At 38.4% G+C, this 12,298-nt stretch overlaps 1 pseudogene; it reads left to right on the top strand.

Annotated features, from left to right (window-relative positions):
- The first annotated feature begins 1,017 nt into the window (after positions 1 to 1,017).
- Positions 1,018 to 9,647, top strand: LOC148970776 (uncharacterized; annotated as a pseudogene).
- The last annotated feature ends 2,651 nt before the right edge of the window (positions 9,648 to 12,298 follow it).

Consider the following 12,298-nt stretch of genomic DNA (forward strand, 5'->3'; position numbering starts at 1 on the left):
TACCCTCCCCAAAGCAGCCAGCAGGACAGGGAGGGAGGAGAGGGGTGCTGCGCTGGGTGAATTTAACTTTTGAGGGTTCAGCGCTTTCCCACTTTGGCGTTTCATCTTTCCTCTCACCCAGGAAGTGCACACCCAGCAGGAGAGTGAGGTAATTACATCTCCACATGACACGCGCTTCATTACTGCCTGTGTGTCTCGCACCGCCTCTGATGCCGTTTAGAGATGGGGTACACGGGGGGTACGGAGATGGAGCCTGGCTTTTTTAGTTTAACAGTAATGGCTGACTACACACGGTCTCTCGGTGGGTGAGGGTAATTTTTGTGTAACTGTGTTAACTGCTGGAGTGGACTAAAAGAAAACTTGATGGACAAAGTACTAACAGCCCCATGTTGTGTCTGTGGAGTCTGGAATGAGTCTATTTTATGTTAATCTGTAATTTAGTTACCCTTTAAAATGATGTGTTATGTGTCTTTCTACAAAAATAATCCATATAAAATAAACTTTTGTGAGATATAGGGATTATATATTTTCTTAAAGGCCAGTTATTTCATGGATCCAGGATACTATGAATCCTGAAAAAGTGCCCTTGGCCATCTCTAGGTGTGTGATGATGTGGGGCTATTTTAATTCCAAAGGCCAATGGAACTTCAGGATGCAAAGAATACTGGATCCATGAAATAACTGGCCTTTTTAAAAAATCTGCCTGCCTCTATGGGAATTTAACATAGGGGTGTCCTGACTTATGCTCCCTGTATTTTGAGGAAATTGGAAATATTTTTTCAGGATTCATTGATGAATAGAAAGATAAAAGAACAGCATTTATTTGAAAGTGAAACCTTTTGTAACATTATAAATGTCTTCTTAATTGTCGTTTTTGATCAACTAAAGGCATCCTTGCTGAATAAAAGTATTAATTTCTTTAAAAACATATTACTGACCCCAAACCATATATTCAAATAAATAATCACTACTGTAAGTTGCACTGAGTAAACACAGAAGTGTTAAACAAGCAGTACGATGAATTCATCAGAATTCAAGCAGGACTCATTGGCCGTCCTGAGACCAACATCAGGCCGAGGTCGTAAATTCCTCATAAGCTGCTCTCCTGACTCCGTATAGTAATCAAATAAAAACAGAAAGCAGGAAAACTAGTAGCGACTGACCGATTGCATCTGACAGCCCGTCTCTTGGTGTGAGGTGTTTTAAAGACTCTCATGCTTTTTCTGCGGTCAGACAGATGCACACTCGTTCAATAGTCATTTTGATTCCAGTGATTTAGCTAATTACTCTGTATCAGTTGGAGTGATCGATCGCACCCCTCTCCTGCTGCCAGCCTCTCCTGGGGGTCAGAGAGTGATTGACAGCCATGTACTGTAAACCTGCAGGTGTCCGCAAAACGCGCTATAACTTCAAGACAGTTGGCCTGAGTTATGACCACTTGCCTTACAACATTTTTTTTACCAAATAAATGCTTACATGTTAATGTCTGCCATAACAATTATTATAGTCCTAATACAATGTTCTAATAGTTACCCATGTTCCTGTTGCATGTAGGCTGCTTCAATTATGCTGAACTTCTGTTGGGTCGGAGCACATGTAGTCTGTTGTGACAAAATACATTTAATTCATTTGTTATTATATGCGGCAGCTTTTTCTCTATAAAAATGTGAATCTGTTTCATATCGCTACAACATTTGCTGAGTTACGAGTTCTGAAGAATATAGGGAGCAGGTGCGAAGTTGGTTGCCAGGGTGTTCACTGTTCAAGTTCACTGCTATGCACTATCCAGTTGCTAGGGTGTTATTTCTTCAATGTAAGCCTGTGAGATTTTTAGAGTGTTTTGTTGACCTTTAGATTAAGTCTGATTGCTTAAAAAAAATAAAACCACAATTGTGAGATTAAGGCGAGACATGGCAGGCAAAAACATTGTTGTTTTTTTCATTGATCAATTTTGAGATTTTGGGATATTTGTCTTCTTTCAGACTTTTGGTGAAAAAAAGTGAGAAATACACATTTAGGTCTTTATTACTACACTTTGTCTGTTTGCGTCTGTAGATTTCCTACGCTATCTCATGACCAATTCGTACAAATTCGTACGAGTGATTCAAAAGTGGCTAATTCGTACTAATTCATACGACCTCACTCGTACGAATTTGTATGATTTGTCTAAACCCATGTGACGTTATGTTTAGGGGCAGGGTCAGGGGGCTAATTCGTAAAATATGTACGATTTAGCACAATCGTACTAATTTGTACTAAATGCGCGATCTCATTGGCTGATGCTAAATCTTGATGCTAAAAGCCAGTTTTCTCAAAATGACTTTTCTCTCATACTCCAAGTCTGAAATCTCCACTTCAGTAGCACCTAAATAGCCTGCACCAAACTTTCCAGTCTTGTACCTAGTTATATTATGAAGACATTTACAGAGGGATTTGTAAATATATTCCTAGCCTGATTTATGTAACATTTAATTCCAAAAAACATGGCGAAAATCATTTTTTAAGGCAATTGCCAGTATATTCTGATTTACAGAAGTAGATATCCATAAATCCCTCTGTAATTGTTTTATCATCTAATATGTGAACACAATGAAAAAAAGAATTTTGAACCTTTATCCAATACTCAGATTTCTTTTTTTAAATATATGCAAATTAGTGCATATTTAATTAGATAATGACTCATTTGCATATATAAACTAATAAATAATTAAATTACAGAACTCAATGTAGGTAATCAACTGTGAAAGTTTCATGGTGATATCTGCTAGTTAAAAAATGACCCTATTCACCTGTAGTGTCTCGCCTTAAAATAAAAAAAAATAAAGTTGCATTTGTGATATAAAGTCACATTGATCGATGTTATGTGTACGGGAATTAAAGTTGCAATCATAAGAAATAATGTTGAAATTATTAGAAATAAAGTCTTAATATTAAGATCATCATTTCAAGAAATTGCATCTTTTGGATGATCGATTTGTTGTGTGTGTTAAAGCACTGAGCTGTGGATTAGTTCTTTAAGTCAGTCCACCTCTCTGCTTTCAGATGTGACGGCTTGACAGTGCAGGTTTTCGAGGTGTGTTTTGCTGCCTGTCGTTGCTGTGGGCAACAGCAGTGACCCGAGCAGAGTGTGTGACGGAGCCTTACTGAGTTTGTGTTGAGTCTCCTCAGACTCGGATTGCCTGGACTACACTCGCTCAAAATTCGCTCACAAAATGTATTCATCTGACTGGTATTACTTACACTGTTGTTCCACCTGTCTGTCTGTCGCTCGTTCTACCTATTTATCATTCGCTTTATCTATGGTTCTGTTTGTCCTTCCCGTCTGTCCACTGTCCATAAGGCCACTGTAAAAAAATATTGTTGGTTTAACTTAAAAATTATGTAACCTGGTTGCCTTAAAATTTTAAGTTGATTGAACTGGAAAAAGTGAGTTAATGCAATGAAGGAGATTGATTTAATCATCAGAAACTCAAAATAGTAAGTTATCTCAACTAAATAAATTATTTAAGTTGATTTGACAAAAGAAAAATGTTGTGATAACAAATCTTAAAAATATTTTTTTTTTTCAGTGTATAAACCTTCAAACATTAGTGCTTTTTAAACAAGGTTAAGCCAAGCTATAGGATTCGAAGTTTGTCTTGACCTTAAAATAAGCTGTAAAAATTTCCTGTTCATTCTGCATTATTTTGTGTCATTGCTGGTTGCTTAAATCAACGGCCTCATCATGGTTTTCTGGTCTTTTTTTATGGCACGGGTCCCGCCTTCAATGTAAATCTGGAGTATTCTTTTATCCAGATAACATTACCACAATTACCTCGATCTTCAAAAGCATCGGTGTGCTTGCATGAGGTTAATATCACATGATACCCGACCTCATATTTTCATACAGTAACATTTAGGTGATCTAAAGAGTGTTGCCATAACATTATATGTAGTGTGAGCAAAGTGTAAAACCACTGCTGCCTTTTTCTAAACTTAATGTGTTTCCATTTTAGAAACAGTTACCTTATAAGGCATAAGCATCCATGTTTGACATTTGAAAAATGTTGCTTATGACTTTTTTTTGTAGTCTCTTCATATAAACCTTGCTTGCCTTCAAAATTACTATCCATCAAAGCTAGAAAAAGTTTAAGCACTAACTCCTACACAACACTAAACAGTCTTGCCTTGAATTAACTTCAATCAAAATACAACACAACTAACGAGAAAATGTGGAAACTAAAGTTCAAGTTCAGCTTCCAGACCACCTTGACGTATCTGATGGTAACACTTCTCTTTAAAAGTATTGTTATATGCTCTACCGTTCAAAAGTTTGCAGTTAATTATAATAATAATGAAGCGTGGCATCAGTTCTGGCAGGTCACGTTAGTCAAGCTCGCGTCAGCTGACTCTCAGCCGATCCATGTATAGGAATACAACACCTATCACTGTAAGCTCCTTCAGTATTATCAGCTGCTATCGCGTTTCTCAGGAGCTAATTTCCCTTCCCCATCCCCAGATCCTCATCTCATCAGGCAGGATTTGGCATTCTGATTCCCCTTGAATCAGAATAAATTCTCAAATTATGTTGTATTTTAAAATATTGAATCAATGATATCTGTAATAGTTCTGTGGGGTTATCGCTGCTCTTCCTGCCCTTCTCTATGCTAGTTCTCGCCCAGAACAGAACCATACCACCAATCCTAACTGTATGCTAATTGTCAATCGTATTTGACGATAGTTGTCCTGACTTACAAATAACTTTAAAAAGCAAAAGAAATGCATCACGGTTTCCACAAAAATATTAGGCAGCACAACAAGCATTGCTAATATAATAAGAAATGATTGTTGAACAGCAAATCAGAATATTAGAATGATTTCTGAAGGATCATGTGACACTGATGACTGGATGAATGATTCTGAAAATACAGCTTTGATCACACAATAATATATTACATTTTAAAAATATATTCAAAAATAAAACCGTTCTTTTAAATTGTAATAATATTTCACTACATTTCAGTTTTCATTGTATTTTTAATTATATAAATGCAGCTTTGGAGAGTAAAAGAGACTTTCGAAAACATAAAAAAACTCACCAACCCTAAACTTTATATTTGTAACTATTAGAAAGATGGCACTAGGTACAACAGTTACGTAAAATCATTTCTAAATAGCCGTTTGGATATTGTTGAACATTAATAAATAGCCTGTGCGGCCTAGATGATGTTGGGGAAAAAAGTAGCTTGTTTTAGTTGCGTTCCGTTTAATTTGGAAAGTTGGAGTCAAACGGCTTCTCAAACAAGAACAAATGTAGAAAAAAAGATTTGATCTTTGGACGGTTGTGGTTTGCTATTGGTGGATCTCATGTGATTGACAGGTTGCCCCGCCCTCAAGCCAGTAAACGCATCATCAGAGAAGAGATGAGATGCTGCAAGAGCGAGGGGAAGTTATTTTGATTAAAGCTTATGACGGCACATTCATTTAAAAAAAAAAAAATAATGATGTGCATGGATAAATGATGTATAATAGATACTGAAATATTCCATTAAAAACAAGACATGTCAATATTGATTTCATGGTGACTTTAAGGTGCGGATGTATGGGGTTACCCAGGGAGATACAAATTCACTCAAGTGAAACAAATATATATTAAAGTCAAAGTCAAAGTAGCTTGGTACCTTTTGCTTAAGCAGTCAGAATGGACACTTGTGCAAACCCGCATAAGTCACGGTTTGATTCAACACTACCCACATACTGTACCTGCTCAAAAGCAGCCTCCCACAGTGCCAGTCTATCACACACACACACACACACACACACACACAGCACCTCTGCCCCCTCTCGCTCCCTAAAGAAAGCCAAACCTCCCATCTCCCCTCTCTTCCACACACACAGAGAGAGAGAGAGAGAGAGAGAGAGAGAGAGAGAGAGAGAGAGAGAGAGAGAGAGAGAGAGAGAGAGAGAGAGAGAGAGAGAGAGAGAGAGAGAGAGAGAGAGCATCAGGCAGCTGGGTTGCAGCAGTAATAAAGAAAGAGAATCAATAGGGCATGCAATGAAGCCAAGGTGCTGCCATTCATCATGCGTCCTCCCAAACTCCCATCATTCATCAAAGTCAATGAGCCAGCAAATAGGAAAATGACTATTTGTATCAAACACATCTGCACTCATCCACTGAGGTATTTCATTCCCATTAACTCCCATGGTAAAATACACTGAGGGTTTGTGTGCGAAGGAGGGAAGGGAGCGTTGTGTGTCTGTTTGTGTTTGCGCTCGTGTGTGTATACGCTGTTTGCACAGGTTGCTTGTTGCGAATTATCTGCCGAGGAACACTTTTATGGAGTGTGTGTGCGCGTGTTGTTTTTGAGGGACATTTTTACGTTCGACAACACCACCTCCTCCCCCCTCCCCCAATCCCTATCCTAACCCCTATCATCCTTTATGGGCTGTCATTGGAGGATTTTAGTGTACATCTTCATCTGCTTATTTCCTCCATCTGCCTCCCCCCCCCTCTCTCTCTCTCTCTCCCTCTCCCTCCATCTCACTACAACCTTTATCTTTTTATTTTACCTTACCTCTTTTTTTCTCTTCTCTTTCAAACACACACACACTGTTCAGTTCTGACGGTGAGGCCTGTCTTATATATATAAATCTCCCCCGGTGACACTAAGCGTGGGTTATATTATTCCAGGCTGCTTTTTTTTTCCTGATATGGTCGCTCTATAAATTCGGTGGTGCGAGGTAAAGATGAAGGTGGCTGATGGTTGGGATGCAAATGGCAGCACTATCATCATTATGGTGTAATACCCCATGAAATGGCGGGGATCATTACTGCAAGCGCTTTATGGCCTGCGCTGAGTGGATGGGCCAACGCTGAGCGATATTTTATATGAGAGTCTGTATATGAGCTTTATCCTCCACTTTCAGGCTATTATTGAAGCGATGGTGTTTGCTTTGGTGGCTTGTCTCGAGTAGTGATCCGGACACATCATGAATATGACATGTTTTGATAGCACTTTATGATAACTAGCATTAATGCGTCATGAGAAAGTATTATATAATACTAAACCGATGTAGTTGATGCGTATGGAAATGCATAGTTTTTAATGTATTGTATTTAAATAACTTTTAAGGCACCCTTTGTTTTTGTTTTTTTAAATGTTCAAAATTTATATTTTTAAACATTTAATAATATTAAAATGTTTTATACAGGCATCTATCTATCTCTCTATCTCTCTATCTATCTATCTATCTATCTATCTATCTATCTATCTATCTATCTATCTATCTATCTATCTATCTATCTATCTATCTATCTATCTATCTATCTATCTATCTATCTATCTATCTATCTATCTATCTATCTATCTGTCTGTCTGTCTGTCTGTCTGTCTGTCTGTCTGTCTGTCTGTCTGTCTGTCTGTCTGTCATGTTTGTGTGTGCTTTACAGTTTTTTGTATGTTAATTTGATCAATTCATCACCATATTTCACTTATATATATTTTATAGGCCTATATATATATATATATATATATATATATATATACAGACACACACACATGTAAGCTTTAAATAGGTGAAATGTAGCGTTTGGTTTTTGTGACAGTAAAACTTTAAGAGATTGCTCTTGTTTTTACATCAAGAAATTAATTGTGTTAAGCATTAGGCCTACATAACATCATCATTTTTCTCACATTATTATATAATATTAATCTAATATTCAAATTTATTAATGTAATATTAATGTTTAATATTAACAGTAATATCTTATTAATGAAAATGATCATGTTCTACCTGTGTTGTTGGTTTTGTCTCTTTTTTTAATTATTGTTCTTTTTAATGAAGTGGATAAGCCGCCACATTCCAGAGAAATCAGGAGGATAGAGGTTTACAGGAAATGTCAAGAGAAATTAATTTCACTGATAAATCAAAACGTGAGCTGCGGTCCTGTCACACATCAAGGGCTGTTGTGTGAGCAACAGCGGTAAACCATCATGAAGTTATGACGGCCCATCAACATGTGTCTTTCACAGACACACTTAATCACTGTTTACAACAACAGCAATAATAATAACAACAGTAATGCCTTCCATGTGATATTGAATATTATTTTGAACTAATTCATGCATTATAATAAGTGCCATTACAGTTAGGATTGTTTCTGTTAGAGTTAATGGCAATGTTTTTATCGAGTGCAATCATTTGCATGTAATTTACATACTAATTTACATACATAAAGTTTGAAGTCACGGTGGTATTCCTTTCAGATCTCAGTCGATCTATCTGTCTTTCTATCTGTCTTTCTGTCGATCGATCTGTCTGTCGATCTATCTGTTGCTCTGTCGATCTATCTATCTTTTGCTCTATCTTTCGATCTATCTATCTGTTGCTCTATCTGTCTATCTATCTATCTGCCGTTCTGTCGCTTTATCTATCTGTCATGTCTGTCATTATTTCTGTCATTATGTCTGTCGATCTGTCATTCTGTCTGTCGATCTCTCTGTCGATCTGCTGGTCTGTTGCTCTATCTGTCGTTCTATCTGTCATTCTGTTGTTCTGTCTGTCGAACTATTTGTTGTTCTGTCTATCGATCTATCTGTCGGTCTGTCGATCTATCTGTCGCTCTGTCTGTCGATCTATTTGTTCTGTCTGTCGATCTATCTGTCGTTCTGTCTGTCGATCTATCTGTAATTCTATCGATCTGTCGTTCTGTCTGTCGATCTATCGATCTGTCGTTCTGTCTGTTGATCTATCGATCTGTTGTTCTGTCTGTCGATCTATCTGTCGATCTATCGATCTGTTGGTCTGTCGATCTATCTGTCGTTCTGTCTGTCGATCTATTTGTTGTTCTGTCTATCGATCTATCTGTAATTCTATCGATCTGTTCTTCTGTCTGTTGCTCTATCTGTCATTCTGTCTGTCGATCTATCTGTCGTTCTGTCTGTCCATCTATCGATCTGTTGTTCTGTCTGTCGATCTATCTATCTGTCGTTCTGTCTGTCGATCTGTTGTTCTGTCTGTCGATCTATCTGTCGTTCTATCGATCTGTTGTTCTGTCTGTTGCTCTATCTGCCGTTCTGTCTGTCGATCTATCGATCTGTGGTTCTGTCTATCGATCTATCTGTCGTTCTGTCTGTCGATCTATCTGTCGTTCTGTCTGTCGATCTATCTGTCGTTCTGTCTATCGATCTATCGATCTGTCGTTCTGTCTGTCGATCTATCTGTCGTTCTGTCTATCGATCTATCGATCTGTGGTTCTGTCTGTCGCTCTATCTGTCGTTCTGTCTGTCGATCTATCTGTCGTTCTGTCTATCGATCTATCGATCTGTTGTTCTGTCTGTTGCTCTATCTGCCGTTCTGTCTGTCGATCTATCGATCTGTGGTTCTGTCTATCGATCTATCTGTCGTTCTGTCTGTCGATCTATCTGTCGTTCTGTCTGTCGATCTATCTGTCGTTCTGTCTATCGATCTATCGATCTGTCGTTCTGTCTGTCGATCTATCTGTCGTTCTGTCTATCGATCTATCGATCTGTGGTTCTGTCTGTCGCTCTATCTGTCGTTCTGTCTGTCGATCTATCGATCTGTTGTTCTATCTGTCGCTCTATCTGTCGTTCTGTCTGTCGAGCGATCTGTCTAGTTCTGTCTGTCGTTCTGTCTGTTCTCTTTAACCTTTATTTACCTGACAAAAGTACAAAGAAACAAAATCCAATGTTTTCACTGGCCAAATTAATTGTATTTTGAAAAAAAAAAAGATTTTGATAGCTGGAACACACTCCAAAAAGTTGGTACAAGGGCAAAATAAAATTGAGAATACTATAGAGTTTTCAAGTTAAACTCCTTTGAAACGGTCCACAATGAGCAGGTGAATAGGCGATTGGATCGTGTTTGGGTATAAGAGGAGCATCCACAAAAGATTGTCTTTGCCAGCAAAGATGGGTCATGGCTCACCGCTTTGTGCCAAATTTCACGAGTGAATTGTCAAACAATTCAAAAATCACATTTCTCAAAGCAAGAGTGCCAAAGTATTTGGGTCTTTCGCCAACTACCACACTTAATATTGTGAAAAGATTCAGGGAATCCAGAGAAATCTCAGGAAAAGGCAGGAAACATGATGTGACCTTCGAGCCTTTAGATGGCATTGTATGAGAAAGCATCATGTGTTCAATAGAGCCACATGTGCTCAAGAGTACTTTGGAAAACCGCTGTCACTTACCAGTTAATGCTATTAGAAACTCTGTCACGCAAGGAGGAAGCTATACACCTGTTCAATGCAGAGATGCTGGTAAGTTCTCTGGGCCTGTGCTCATCTCAGATGATCCAACACACAGTGGAAGTGTGTACTGTGGTCAGATGAGTCCATGTTTCAGTTCTCAGTCCCAAAGACATAAAAGACCATCCAGATTTTCTTCAGTGACAGGTGCGAAAGCAAACATCTGTCGTGGTATTAGGGTGCATCAGCGCAAACATGGTTGACGACTGGTGTATGGGTGAAGGTTTCATTGATGTGGAGGCGTATATTGGAATTGTACAGAGACATTTAATGGCATCAAGATGACATTATTCCTGGGAAGCAAGACAATGCCAGGCCTCATTTTGCACATGCTAAAATGCCGTGATTTCGTACACTATAGAGTGGATGTGCCTGTAGTCCATATCTATCTCTTATTTTAAATGTATGACCTATCATGAAAAGGAGAATCAGGCAACAATGACCACAGACTGTTAAGCAGCTGTCTTGTATCAGGCGAGATTGGGTAAAAATTCCACCCGCAAACCGTCACCGATTAGTATCCTCAATAAAAGAAAAGGTGATGTGACAGTGGTAAACATCCCTCTGTCCCATTTTCTGATGTTGCAGCCATCAAAATCGGTTTATATTTACAAAATAGACTGTCTATCTATCTATCTATCTATCTATCTATCTATCTATCTATCTATCTATCTATCTATCTATCTATCTATCTATCTATCTATCTATCTATCTATCTATCTATCTATCTATCTATCTATCTATCTATCTATCTATCTATCTATCTATCTATCTATTTATTTTCCCTTTCTGTTTGTCTGTCGACCCCTTTCTGTCTGTCTGTCTATCTCTATCTGTCTGTCTATATCTGTCTGTCTGTCTATCTATTTTCAATTTCTGTCTGTCTTTCTATCTCTATCTCTATCTTCTGTCTGTCTATATCTATCTATCTATCTATCTATCTATCTATCTATCTATCTATCTATCTATCTATCTATCTATCTATCTATCTATCTATCTATCTATCTATCTATCTATCTATCTATCTATCTATCTATCTATCTGTCTATCTGTCTGTCTGTCTGTCTGTCTGTCTGTCTGTCTGTCTGTCTGTCTGTCTGTCTGTCTGTCTGTCTGTCTCTCTGTCTGTCTGTCTGTCTATCTGTCTATGTGTCTATTTACCAGGGCTACTATTTCTCTCTCTCTCTCTCTCTCTCTCTCTCTCTCTCTCTCTCTCTCTCTCTCTCTCTCTCTCTCTCTCTCTCTCTCTCTCTCTCTCTCTCTCTCTCTCTCTCTCTCTCTCTCTCTCTCTCTCTCTCTCTCTCTCTCTCTCTCTCTCTCTCTCTCTCTCTCTCTCTCTGACATCCCCCTTCGCTCTTTCCTCTCCTCCTGCTCTTTTCTCCTCCTCTGTTCTTGGCTCTCTGCCCGCTCCACTGCAGTTCCTCCTTCGGGAGCAGCAGGCAAAGTCACTGGCTCTAGGAACAGACCTTTCAAATTCATAAAATTCATAGGATTTTTCACAAATGGGTGAACACAATTTTCTACCAATTTCCTCATTATGCAAATATGCAAAATATCGCATTTAGGCCAATTATGGTCCCACACTGTTCCAAATCCAGCAGTTCAAGCCATAATTGCAGAAACTATCAAATAATTACGCCCGCTAATTGGGAATATTTGTGACAGATAAAACAAATTCTCGCGCAAATTACATTTCATTCAAGGAACCACTGTGCGCCGCTGCATTTTTATCGAAGTCTAATTTATCTTACATAATGAACTGAACTGAGTACTTGTTATCAAATTTGAACAATTCATATGTCCCTAATGTGGAATGATGAAATAAATTAGAGAGAAATTTATACAATATTTTCCTGATCTAGGCATACTTCGAGAGGCTCCCGCCGTTCAGAGGAAATCTTTCATTGCGATTACATTATGTGTCATGAATCGCAGCTCTAACTGTCGTGAAATGTGATGGAAGCTGGTGGGATGTGTTTCCCTCTTTAGAGAGGCTCATCACAGCTCCCACAGCAGAGGCTGTGCCCAAAACACACGCACTGGGAAATG

The sequence above is a fragment of the Pimephales promelas genome, chromosome 19 (genome assembly GCF_988280905.1).
Source record: "Pimephales promelas chromosome 19, fPimPro1.hap1.1, whole genome shotgun sequence".
In the NCBI taxonomy this organism is placed as follows: Eukaryota; Metazoa; Chordata; class Actinopteri; order Cypriniformes; family Leuciscidae; genus Pimephales; species Pimephales promelas.